At 34.9% G+C, this 13,948-nt stretch overlaps 2 pseudogenes; both read right to left on the bottom strand.

Moving 5' to 3' along the window:
* Positions 1 to 1,928: 1,928 nt before the first annotated feature.
* LOC125199083 (receptor-like protein 20 pseudogene) lies at positions 1,929 to 3,766 on the bottom strand (annotated as a pseudogene).
* Positions 3,767 to 10,150: 6,384 nt separating this feature from the next.
* LOC125199081 (uncharacterized) lies at positions 10,151 to 11,443 on the bottom strand (annotated as a pseudogene).
* Positions 11,444 to 13,948: the final 2,505 nt, after the last annotated feature.

Here is a 13,948-nt window from a genome sequence, read left to right as displayed (position 1 = left end):
GGGTACCTTGCTCACTACTGTGTTTTTGCCAACAGCACGTCTATGCTCTTAGCTAAGAGCACCGTCGTGCCAAAGGCAGAGCACGAGCAGCGATGTGACATGCTCTGATTGGCCGTTGGTTTATTATTTCATATTTTTTTTTAATTCAAAAAATATGAAAAATTCAGATTTAATAAAAAAAAATATTTTTCCACTTCCCAATAAAACATATTCATTTTTTCCACACTTTTAATTTATTTTTTTCATTATTTTTATTCCAAAATTCATACTTTCATCTATAAATTCCTCCATTTCAACACAAATAATCACACTACACCAAACAACTCTCTCAACCTCAATTTTTAGGATTTTAATTAGGTAATTTTTAATTTTTATGATTTTAATTATGTAATTTTTAATTTTTAAAATTTTAATTATTTAAATTTTAAATATTTATTAATTTGTAATAGTATTTTGAGTATTTTTAATGTATTTTAATATTATGGAAATGATTTTAATAATTGAAGTATTTAAATTGAATTATAGAATGGTGGGACCCTTGGACATGCTTTTATAGAAGAGTATGGATATGGGTATTATACTCTTACGTAAGAGTAGAGAGTAAAAGTGGATCCAGATCCACTTCCATGCTTTGCCATGACTAGTTTTCATTTTGCTGACTTCAAGTACATATTGCAATTATGAATACCGAGGGATAATTATATTATTCAAATAATTATCGTTTGACACAATTTTTTTTTAAATTTTTATAAATAATAGTCTCTCCGTCCCATAAAAGTTGAGACAAAACTTTTGGGCACGGAGATTAAGAATTTATATTAAATAAATAGGAGAGATGAAAAAAGTGGGAAAGATAAGAGAGAGTAAAGTAAATGATAGAATAAAGTAAGGGTGATTAGATATTTTGTGTTTTGTTAAAAAAGGAAATGACTCAACTTTATTGAGACGGACTAAAAAGGAATACGACTCAACTTTTATAGGACGGAGGGAGTAAAAGATTTCCATTCAATAGTATATTTTATTTTGTTAATTTTATTTATTTATTAGTATTATTTTATATTGATATAAAAAGTGTAATTATTATTTTATGTTTTTGAACATTGCAAATAGTTATTGACAAAGTTCAATTATGGACGGAGAAATCCCACCGAGATAATTTTTTCATTTATTTCCACTTTAATTTATCTCAGTTATTTCGTCACTATTCACACTATCAATATATCAAGCATCTGGAGTGCATAGTAACAACTGCCCTTTGCTCCAAATCAATTGTTCCAGCACTTCCAATTACTCGTGGGGATTCTTCTTCTGTTCGCTTTTCTCATCCAGTCTTTTCATCAAACACATGGAGTTCGGAATTCTATTAGCCTTTCATCGAATACCTGAGGTGTGAACTGTTCGATTGAATTATTTCATCGAGCACATTGTTATCTGCACTTCTGCTTGATTGAGTTGGAAACCCAGTCTTGACTCTTTGAGACATTTGTTAAGAATCGGAACATTAAACACTATTTAACCAAATAGTAATACGTAAATGAGCTTATGCTATTAGTTCGACTTAAGATTATTCATGGAAATTCATACCGAATATTATTTTTTCTACACATTTGCTGTTTTCAACCAAACATGTTCACATTTGTTTAGAGCTTTATGAAAGGAAACAGTATAGAGACGTAGGATAAAAATGGTAGATGTATTAATATTAATTATAAATGAAATCCATCTCATTAAAGAAACAAACTACAGACAGTCGGACTAAACTTTGTAAATAGATCAAAATGGAAAAACATAGATTACTGGTTAATGAAGGGTTACATTATAAATTTTCATAATTTTACTCATCGTTTTTTTTAGAATAGATTATATTTTTCAAAATACAGAGACTACCAAAACAACAGAAATAGGTAAAAAGAAATAGAAAACACAACTCAAAAACATAGATCCAAATAAATAAAAAAAAAAGACAAAGAAATCACACAATTCTCTTTCGCTTTGAAGCACTATTGCGTCTTCTTCGTCCTATATTTATAACCAACTCCAAAAAAGAATTCCACTAACCATGTTGGCCTTCCACTTCTTATAATCATATAACCAATTCCAATCCCAACTACGAATCCACTTCCATATCCCATCACAATACTTCGCCAACAAAATCCATCTATGAATTCATATTCATCATCACCTTCTTCTTCTGGCTGCAACGTTGTCCCGTTATCGCATTTTACTGTCAACGGAGCTCCGCACAATCCCCAATTTCCCATATAGGAATCATTCTCAAATGTAGAGAACTGATTAGTTTGTGGTATTTGCCCAACAAGATTATTCATTGAAAGGTTTAATTTAGCAAGAAATGTCAACCTTGTCAATTCACTTGGAATTTCTCCATCCAATTTGTTTGTTGACAAGTCCAACGATTCGAGTTCACTCATGCTTCCAAGAGATGAAGGTATATGTCCAGTGAGGGTATTGTGGGACAAGTTCAAATATTTGAGAATCTTAAGATTTCCTATGGAAGGTGGAATAGTCCCGGAGAAACTATTGGAGGATAAATCCATCGTTGTGAAGGCTTCCAACAGTCTATTCAATAACTGATCTTGGCCTTTTAAGGTGACTATTATATTCACAAATTGTCGATATCCCATGTCGTCAAAGTTAAGAATTGGGTCATTTCTTTTCTTTTCCTCTATCATAGCTCTGAAATTGTTGAAATATCTATCAGGTAGAGAGCCAACAAATGCATTCTGAGAGATATCTAGAACTTGTAACTCCGGAAATGGGAGTTTGGTTGGTGAAGGAAGTGATATGTTACCACCAAACTTGTTAGACCTCAACACTAGCACTTTAAAGTTGGGAAGGCCTCCCATCCAAAAAGGAAATTCACCTTGCGTTCTATTATTTCCGATGTCGAGACCCGTTAGGCCTTGGCAATTGATTATATTCAGGTAATTGTCCTTGGAATTTGTTATTACCCAAATTGATGGATATAACATTGCAACCCTTGGTAAAATTAGATGGAATGAGGCCACTGAGGTGATTCATGTTTAGATGAAAGATTTCCACGGATCCGATGAAGTTTCCGAAGCATATTATTTGAGAGAAGAAAATAACGAAGGGATGACAAGTTACAGATGGAGGATGTGAGCTCACCATTTAATTTGTTGGAAGAGAGATACAAGCCCCGCAGATTTGAAAGATTTCCGATTGTAGATGGAATTGGACCTTCAAACAATATGTTTGAAAGATAAAACAAGGATATAAATCACATTAATTTTATTGAAAAATACACATGCATGACATTTTACTCTAGAGAAACAAGAAAAGAAAGATTTCTGATATCTGATTTCTGGTAGGGGACCCTGAACAGAGTTCCCTCTCAAATGTAGAAAAACAAGAAAAGAAAGATTTCCGATATCTGGTGGGATGCTACCTCCGAGTCCCATATACGAGAGTTGCAAATGAGTCACCCTACTTTGAGGTGAATCACAATTAAATCCGAACCATGTACACACAGAGGTTCCACTCGTCCAATTATTTTTCAAAATATTGTTAGGATCTGAAGTAATGAAGGATTTGAATGCAAGAAGTGCAGACTCATCTCCACTGATTTGATTAGTAGCAACGAAGCTAAGACAAGAAAGCAATAAGAGTAGGGAAAGTAGGAAAATTGGGGAATTAACTCTCTCCATATTGCAAACAAGAAGCCTAGGATATTATGCCCTTTTATTCAAATCAAAAATAGAATACATAATGAAGCTAAAACATATAACCACATATTTTCCTGTCCTATTAATGAAAAATGCAAAATGAAGCTAAATGAAATAAAGCCATGTATATTCTTGTCCTTTCAACGGAAAATGAGTCAATTTTGGAGGCAGAAGTGACAAAGACAATTCAAAAGGTGTCAATTGCATAATTAAGCAAAATCAAATAAAGCCACATTTTTTTTTTTGTCCCATTAATAGAAAATGCATGATGAAGGTAATCAAATAAGGCCACATATTTTATGGTCCCATTAATGGAAAATCAAATAAGCTTTTCAAATAAACTCCAGACAAGTTATTGTTTGTGTTTGGATCGAACAATAGTTTGATATTGTCCGCTGTGAGTTAAACCTGCATAAATTTATTTTTGGATTACTCCCAAAAGACCTCAAACTAATTGGGGTTTGACAAGAATTGTATACACATTCCAATTTTCCTCTGACAGCCGATATGGAATAGGTTTGCACTCAACCGTTTGTGTCACATATTTTCTGGAAATGAACTAATCACATTTTTTTCTATAGACTTAACTATTTTCAACCTCTTTTTTTTATATATAATTTGACTAGGGTGTTTATATGCATAGTGTCAAGTTGAATAGTTATTCGTATATGATATTTATATGAAAACAACACATATATGCTATGAATCCTATGATGAAATGTTACGTGTTCTCCGTTTTATTTATAACTAGTGGGTCTCATCAATCTGTGAATTACTCGAAATTTAATTTATTTGGAGGACAGTATATTAGGGAATAGTATGTGAAGAAATAAGAATAATATCCTAAAACTAATAATAGAAATTCATATAGAGAAGTATGATACAAATTGAATATATGTATATAAATGGCCTGAGTATTACATTGGTGAAACCCATTTTGGGTTTTATTATTGGGCTGAGATTACAATTTTAATGCCCATCTTGGGTTTTAGCAATGGGCTGAGATTACGAGCTGAGCGAAGAATCTAACCTTCATTATTGGACGAGATACATTTGCAGATTTTGCAGAATTACAACATGATTTTTAATTTATTTTTGGGTAAATTGCTTCTTATGGATTGGGTAAAGCGAGAGAGTGGTAGCACGACGGAGCTCACCTCTGGCATCGCATAGGAGTATAAATTTTGAAATTGAAACAACTCCAAATTTGAAATTGAGCACAACCACAGAAGTAGAAACAGAACTCAAACACAAGCTCTCATGACATCCAAAAACGTAAAAAAAAAGTAATCCGAAACAACCAAGATTACGAAGGTATGGCAACTTGCAGACGGAGGATGGGAGCTCACCATTTAATTTGTTGGAAGAGAGATACAAGCCCAGTAGATTTGAAAGATTTCCGATTGTAGATGGAATTGGACCTTCAAACAATATGTTTGAAAGATAAAACAAGGATATAAATCACATTAAATTTATTGAAATATACACATGCATGCCATTTTACTCATTGTAACAATATGGCGGTTTATTAGATATTAACATTTTACAGTAGAGAGACCACATAAAATCAAAAATGTCAGTTGTCAAGATGACCAATCTTTTATGAAATAACTTCCATAAATCAGAATGTTCGAAATAAAGTTGAGCATATTTTTCAGATATAAAAGTTTTGGCGAAAGTATCACTACTCACCCTAATGTATGAACTTTTCAATGTCCGTGTTCAAACATATCTAGATTATTCATGTTAATATGTTATGAAATTCGGGTCCATCTGTCTAGCTTGCAAATAGGAAATCATTATAACAAAACAATTATAAAAATGAGATAATATACTATGTATTCTGAGAGTTCTAAAAATGCCCAACAAGATTATTTAATGAATGTCAAGTTGCAGAGGAGAAAGGGAGCTCACCATTTAATTTGTTGGAAGAGAGATCTAAGTACCCCATATGTGAAAGATTTCCAATGGTGGATGGTATTGGACCTTCAAACCATTTATATTAAATATAAGAAGGATATAAATCAAATTTCTTTACATCTAAAATTGTACATGCATATCATGTTGTGAACTAAACTAATACTACATATTCTAGATAAAAGCACCATTTAATTTGTCGGGACACTTATTGCCATAACTCATAAGTATAGATTCTCAACTGCGGATGGTACAAGTTTGGGTCATAGCCATAACTCATATGGTAATATCCCGAGGAACAAAATTTGTGTTCTAGCAAAATATTCTATGTAGGAAATTACTACAACAAAATATTCTAGAAATAACATACTACCTCTGTCCCTGAAAATTTGTCCCATTTTTCCATTTCCGTCTGTCCCCCAAAATTTGTCTCATTCCACATTTACCACTAACTCATTCCTACTCACATTTTATTATAAAACTAATATATAAACGTAGGACCCACAACCCACTAACTTTTTCAACTCACTTTCTATTATATTTCTTAAAACCCGTGCCGGGTCAAAGTGAGACAAATTTTGGGGGAGGGAGGTAGTAACATTTTAGGTTTATATTGAGATATTTATATGATGTCACTTACTAGTATGAGATCTTGCCCGCGAGTAGCTATTAAAATCTGGTGTTCTTTATACTTTTCATGTGATATTTTCATGAGATCTTTCATGAAATAACTCCCATAAATAAGAATGTTTAAATAAAGTTAGCACAATTTTCAGATATAAAAGCGTTGGCGAAAATATAACTATTCTCCCTAATGTATGAACTTTTCAATGTCCGTGTTCTAACATATCTAGATTATTCATGTTAATATCCAGAGTAATGAAATTCAAGTCCAATCTGCATAACTTGTATATAGGAAATCATTATAACAAAAAAATGACATAATATGCTATGTATTCTGAGAATTATAAAAATGCCCAACAAGATTATTTAATGAATGTCAAGTTGCTGAGGAGAATGTAGCTCACCGTTTAATTTGTTGGAAAAGAGATATAAGAACCATAGATATGTAAGATTTCCGATAGTAGATGGAATTGGACCTTCAAATCATTTATTTTAAATATAAGGATATAAATAAAATTTATTTACATCTAAAATTGTACATGCATATCATGTTGTGAACTAAACTAATAGTCCATATTGTAGATAAAAGCACCATTTAATTTGTTGGGACGCCATAACTCATATGTATAGATTCTAAATTGTGGATGGTACAAGTTTGGGACATAGCCATAATTCATATGGTAATATCCCGAGGAACAAAATTCGTGTTCTAGCAGGCATGTACGGAATCCCTATAACAAAACATTCTAGAAATGACATAATATTTTAGGTTTATATTAAGATATTTATATAATGTCAGTTCATATTAGATCACTATTAAAATTTGGTATTTGGCCAACAAGATTACTCAAGAGGTGTCAAGTTGCAAATGAAGGATGAGAGCTCACCATTTAGTTTGTTGGAAGAGATATCTAAGGCACTTAGATATGAAAGATTTCCAATGGTGGATGGTATTGGACCTACAGATAATTTATTTTTAATGTTAAATAAGGATATAAATAAAATTCTTATACTTTAAAAAACGTTGAGGCATAGCATTTTAATAGCACATTTATGAGTACTGCATTGCATTCTTTTTAATTCAAACTGATGATCGTTGCAAACTGTTAAAAATGTAGAAGAAATTGGATGAAGAAACCTCCATCAATGGAGGATGAAGAAATTGTGAAATTGGGGAAAACTATCGATAGAGAGAGTGAAGAAGGAAAAGGGAAAATTTCACTATAGACTACATTTTTATTAATTGGTGATTACAAAATACAATGAGATGCCTTATATAGGCTAAAAACTAAATGCTAAACAAACTAATTAATCTTAACTAACTATACTAATCAACCTAACTAATTACATTTTATTTTCAATTTCAACAGTCCCCCTCAAGATGGAAGCAAAACAATGGCTACCATCTTGACAACAAACATCAAACTACATGAAACATCAAAATGATGCATCAAACTACAAAACTAATTCACCCAAATTCCACGCATGGTTGAGAACCTGAGGTGGAGCAACTTGTGATTGATCAAATTTCAAAGTTGATCTCAACTCCTCTTCGGCAGAAACTCCATCTTGAGCATCCAGCTATAATGCATACTTCTCAATGAATTCTATACCAACTCCTCCTTAATAGTCGTCTCTTTCCAGAAATTCACACTACCAGCATATAACCAACACATTATTTCTCTAAAGCTTCACAGATACATGCCTTCAATCCTTGAGTAGGCTCATCACCTCTCTCCAAACGACCAGATCAATCTCTACACAGGAAACCAATTCCCAATGCTATACCATGACTCTTGCAAAATTCACCATGAACACAAACAAATGTCCTTCCAAAACACCAATTAAGAGGGATCAAACAGAGCCAAGGCTCTTACAAGCATATCAACCCTACCACCTCACATCTCAATCTCAGAGACAAACGGTGACTCGATACCGAAGGCGGCAACGGCGCCGTGAAATGAAGACATTGCCGCCTACGAAAGTTCAATCGGCTGACATCTGCTACACAAATGCAATGTCGCAGCGATGCCTACTTAAAACCTCTCCGGAGATGAGCTGTATATGGCGAGGGGGCAAACAAAACCAAAAAAAAATCATCCGACACAATCGGAAAACAGAGATGGATCTGAAAACATATTCAGATTCAACAACAAATTTGAGAAAACATATTCTCAAAATGAAAAACTCAACCGATTTTAATCGGAGAAAGACAAACTTGGATCATACAAATCCAATGAACAAAGGATACAAACCTGAATCATACAAATCCAGAAACAAAGGATGCAAACTTGGATCATACAAATCCAATGAGTAAACGAAAACGAGACAGAAAACAGATCCGAAATTTCAGATCGGCGGAAATTAACGCCGAAAAGAGAGAAAATAGAGAATGGGAAGCAAAAAAATAACCAATTCAAACAACGAACCGATTCAAACATCTGAACTGAAAAATCAGAGAGATTTGAAGAGAGAAATATCAGAACCTGAAAAAGGATCAACCGCAAATGCAGAGCGGGCAAATTCTACAGCAAACCTCACCAAACAACAACTGCAGTGAGCCGAGCACATACTCTCCGGCGACAAAGCAGAATACCGAAAAACACCAACCCTAGATCTATTGAAATCAAACGAAAAATCAACAAAAGGATATAGGAGATAGAGGTAATCAGAGGTGCGCAGCGGATTTTACGCTCTAATACCATGTTAAAAATGTAGAAGAAATTGGATGAAGAAACCTCCATCAATAGAGGATGAAGAAATTGTGAAATTGGGGAAAACTATCGATAGAGAGAGTGAAGAAGGAAAAGAGAAAATTTCACTATAGACTACATTTTTATTAATTGGTGATTACAAAATACAATGAGATGCCGTATATAGGCTAAAAACTAAATGCTAAACAAACTAATTAATCCTAACTAACTATACTAATCAACCTAACTAATTACATTTTATTTTCAATTTCAACACAAACCGTCATTAAAAAGAATAAGAAATTCACTAAGGATATGCCAAGTTGCAAATTAATAAGTATGTTGCATGTGAAACCATTATTGCCAAGGAATATAAAGCATTGTTTTCCAAGTTCCATGTGAAATCGGTTTATGACTTGTAGTATTTCACCTGAAAAGTTATTGGTTGAAAGTTCCAGCCACCTTCAGACCATTTATTTGAAATGTAAAAAGGATATAAATCAAATTTCTTTACATCTAAAATTGTACTCCCTCCATCTCAAGGAAGATGACCAATTTCTTGGGCGGCACAAGATTTTATGTAACTTTATTTTGTGTGTTGAGAGGAGAGAGTAAAATAATAGAGAGATAATAAAGTAGAGATAAAGGTGTTTCCACTTTAAGTAATGGGTCATCTTAGTTGAGACAAACTAAAAAGGAAAGTGGGTCATCTTCAATGGGACGGAGGGAGTACATGCATATCATGTTGTGAATTAAACTAATGCTCCCTCCGTCCTAAGATAAGCGAAACACTTCTTTTGGGCACTAGATTTAAGAAATTGATATTTAAAGAGTTAAAGAAGAGAGTGGGTGGAGAATAAAGTAAGAGAGATTATTTTATTCTAAAAAGAGAAATGACTCCCTTATAGTGGGACATCAAGAAAAATATGACTCGCTTATCTTGGAACAGAGAGAGTACTCCATATTGTACTCCCTCCGTCCACCATTTATAGAGCCCTTTTGCCATTTTAGTTTATCCACGATTTATAGAACCATTTACTTTATTCCACTTTTAGTATGCAAACCCCACATTCTACCAACTTTTTACACTCACAATCAAATATAAAACTAATACTTTAAATGAATCCCACATTCCACTCACTTTTTCCTTTTTACTTTTTCTTCACAAAGTCAAACAATTTCTTAAAATTCGTGCCGAGTCAAAAAGATTCTTTAAATCGTGGACGGGGGGAGTAGATAAAAGCACCATTTAAATTGTTGGGACATATATAGCCATAACTCAAAATATCCCGAGGAATATAAAGCATTGTTTTCCAATGCAATAGGTATTTCACCTGAAAAGTTATTGGTTGAAAGGTCCAGCTCATCCAAATTTTGTAGGTTTCCTATCTCTGGTGGGATGCTGCCTGAAAACGAGTTATTACAGATATCCAGATACATAAGGTTTGTGAGCAAGCCTATTTCTGATGGAAGTTCCCCACTGAATTCATTGTCTTGAATGTGTAGCCAGATTAGTTGTCTCCAACTCGTGAAGAAAGAGGGCAATATTACACCAGTCAGGCTATTCTCAGATGGTGGCAATGGCCCTGAGAGTGAATTACAGGATAAATCTAAGTCGGTCAGCTTGTTACACAGGCCGAGCTCTCGGGGAATGGAGGAATTAAATCTGTTCATTCGAAGATCTAGTCTTCGGATATTTGTGAGTAGGCCTATAGAAGGAGGGATTTCTCCTATAAACGAATTATTGTACAGCTCTAGATTTTGCAGGCTTGGAATATGGCTTACTGTATCAAAAATGTTGCCAGAGAAGTTGTTGCCGAGGCAAAGATCCTTCAACATGGAGAGGTTAGGGATATTTGTTGACATGGGGCCTTGAAAACCATTGCTGCTGAGGTCAAGATATTCAAGTTTGTCCAAATTGGTGAACAATGATTCAGGAATTTGGCCTGTGAAGTTGTTTCCATACAAATCAAGAAAAGTAAGGTTGAGGCATGTGGTTATGAAGTGTGGGAATTCCAAGTTGAGTTCATTCCAACCAAGATTAAGGTGAGTTAGGAAAGGGAAAGTGGGAATTCGAGACCAGTCAGGAGTTTCAAAGTAATTGAAGCCCAAATCCAAGAAGCGCACCTTCTTCATATTGCCAATCTGATATGGGATTTCTCCAACCATCTGGTTCATGGAGAGGCTCAGGTATCGAAGCTCTGTCAAGCGCCCAATCTCTGGTGGAATGGCGCCGGTAAACTGATTGTCGGAGAGGTCCAAGAGAGTGAGGCTTGTGAGGTTGCCAAGAGCAGCTGGTACAGAACCGTTGAGATAATTCCCGTTGAGGCTGAAAGTGGTGAGATTCAGCAATGTAGTGAAATGGAACAGATCCAATGTCCCTGCAAGGCCTGCACCGTAGATATCAATCCCAGAGACAGATCCATTTGCAGTGGTTGCTGATGTTTTTGACGGACCAAGACTCGAGAGAAGCAGAAGATGATAGGCTGGATTTCCATCTCATCAAAGCCTCTGCTTCACTTGTGGCTGCTCTTAAAGGACAGAGACACAGTGTTATGAGAGACAGATATGCAAGAAAAAGGTATGTTGTTTCATGGCTGATGTTTTTGTCTCTCTACTCTGCTTCATTTGCCTATTTATATGCAAACTAGGTGATGCCCTTTTACTCAAAATTAAAATAATATAGTACTATTCTCCAATAGAATTATTTCAAAGTCAAGTCAACTGCGAAGTGTGAAATTTCCAAGCTTGTGTTGCCCCACTGGAAAATGAGGGAAGCTTGGTGTTTGAAGGGGTAGAGAAGTAGAAAACTGGTCAGCTTTTGCACTCGCAAAGGAAATATCACACGAATAATAACGTAAACACCGAAACTAAAAATTAAGAGTAAAAATCGAAATGAAAAAATAGGCCAGCTTTGATACAGGCTCAGCCCGAAACTAATTATAATCCGTATAATTAGATTATATAAATTAACTCTAACAATAAAGATTCAAACGTGTTTGAAATGGGTAGACTACGAAACAGTGAGCATGTCGGAGAATTGTAGTGCCATAAACCAGAAGAAATTGCCGGCAAAGCTTAAGGACCCTGGAAGTTTCAACATATCATGTGTCATTGGTGACGACAAACACACGAAGGCACTTTGTGATTTGGGGGCGAGCATCAACTTGATGCCCCTATCCTTCTTTAGGAAGATGAAAATCGGCACTCTCAAGCCGACTAGAATCACGCTCCAAATGGCCGATAGATCTGTCACCTATCCTGAAGGGATCATAGAAGATGCGTTAGTACGGGTAAATGACTTTATATTTCCCTTTGATTTTGTCGTGCTTGACATGGAAGAAGATAGGAATGTGCCGCTTATCCTTGGTCGGCCATTCTTAGCGACGGGGAAAGCATTGATTGATGTTTCAAGGGGAGAGCTTACCCTTCACATGGGCACCAAGCACCATATATTGTCCATCTACAATGCCATGGGGAGTCCTAAGGTGGAAGAGCTTGCTATGAAGAAAGAGTGCAAAGTTGTGCAAGTTGTACAGGTTCAGAAGGATCAAATGGTAAAGCCCAAGGTCGAGAATATTTCCTTACCACAATGTCTATTTGGCCCATGTGGTGGATTGAGTCATTGCAAAGGAAGACAGAAAAAGCTTAAGGAAGTGAAAGACAAGAAAGCAGAGGCATCGAGCTTACCCGAGTTTGAGCTGATATCAAATGATAACATTGTGAAGAAAATATGGTGGAAGAAGAGGTTGGCAATATCATACTTGTCTAGAAGCGAAGAAGAAGCCAACATCCTCATTAATGGGGAAATGAAATGATAAGCTGTGTGAAGACGTCGAGCCAACGACGATAACCAAAGGCATTATAGGGGAGGTAACTTTTAGATTATTTTCGATTTAGTTTGCCTATCATATAAGTCTCCCTTCTCCACCAACTTTTCAAACTTATTCTTTGCATAGCCTTGAATAAGTTTGGGGAGGGGGGGGGGGTGATATGGTGGATAGTGAGCCTTATAAGGTATTTTACTGCTTTATTTTTGTTACAAATTGATTAGTTGTCTTTTGTTGCTCTTATTTACGTTTTAGGATAGATTTTTTTTGCTTTAGACCTCCATGAGTTGTTTTGGTTTTGGGTTGTTGTGGAATTGAATTTGAACTTGTTTGAATTTTGGTTTCTTGGGGTAAAGACTAGTTGTTAATGATAAAAACTTCATCTATCTTTTAAGCTATCACGGTCTTTGACTTAAGAGTTTGAGTAATAGGTGCATAAGTAACGAATTGCTTGTTTGCCTTGATTCATGCTATTACCCGAGTGAGATTTGAGCCAAAACTTCGTTTCTGTGTGATTTATCATATGCTTGTTGTTGTTGCTAGAACTTGCTCCTGATCATATTAAGTCTACATAGTGAATGTGAATTTAGGAGATGACGTTAGACATTTTTTGTTTTCCCCTTCACAAATGTTTATATTTTTGTCTTAATCCCTAGTTAGCCCTCCTAGCCTAAAAAGTATTCCAATGTCAAATAATTGTTAAGTTACCGTCAAGTGATAAGCCTACAAACTTGGAAGCACATATGGGGCGTTGTAAAAATAAAATAAAATAATGGAGGTATAAGCTAGACGAAGTCTAATTGAAGAAAAAAAAAGAAAAAAAAATAATAAATTTGTGGAGGTATAAGCTAGACGAAGTCTAGAAAAGTTTTTGGTTGGGTTTCTAAATAAGTGGGGACCAGATGGGAGGAAGAAGTTTGACAAAGTCTTACTTATCTAAGATTTGTATTGGGAAATGGTGTTTTGTTGGGAGTTGTAGTATGTGGGTATTTGTGCTTCTCATACTTTTCAGCCACTTAAGCCTAAATGTTCCTTACCGTCCAAAGAGCCACATTACAACCTTAATAAAGTCCTTTCTGATTTTAGATTCACATTCACATTATAGTAGAGGAGAAGTTTGATTCGGAGCAAGCCTATGGCAAACACTACTTGTATTTTGATTTGAGAGTATTATTTCTAT

Source organism: Salvia hispanica, chromosome 2 (genome assembly GCF_029641045.1).
Source record: "Salvia hispanica isolate PSC_SH4W2 chromosome 2, Shi_PSC_v1, whole genome shotgun sequence".
NCBI classification, from domain to species: Eukaryota; Viridiplantae; Streptophyta; class Magnoliopsida; order Lamiales; family Lamiaceae; genus Salvia; species Salvia hispanica.
Note: the sequence above shows the minus strand (reverse complement) of the source record. Positions and strands in the feature narration are given on the sequence as shown.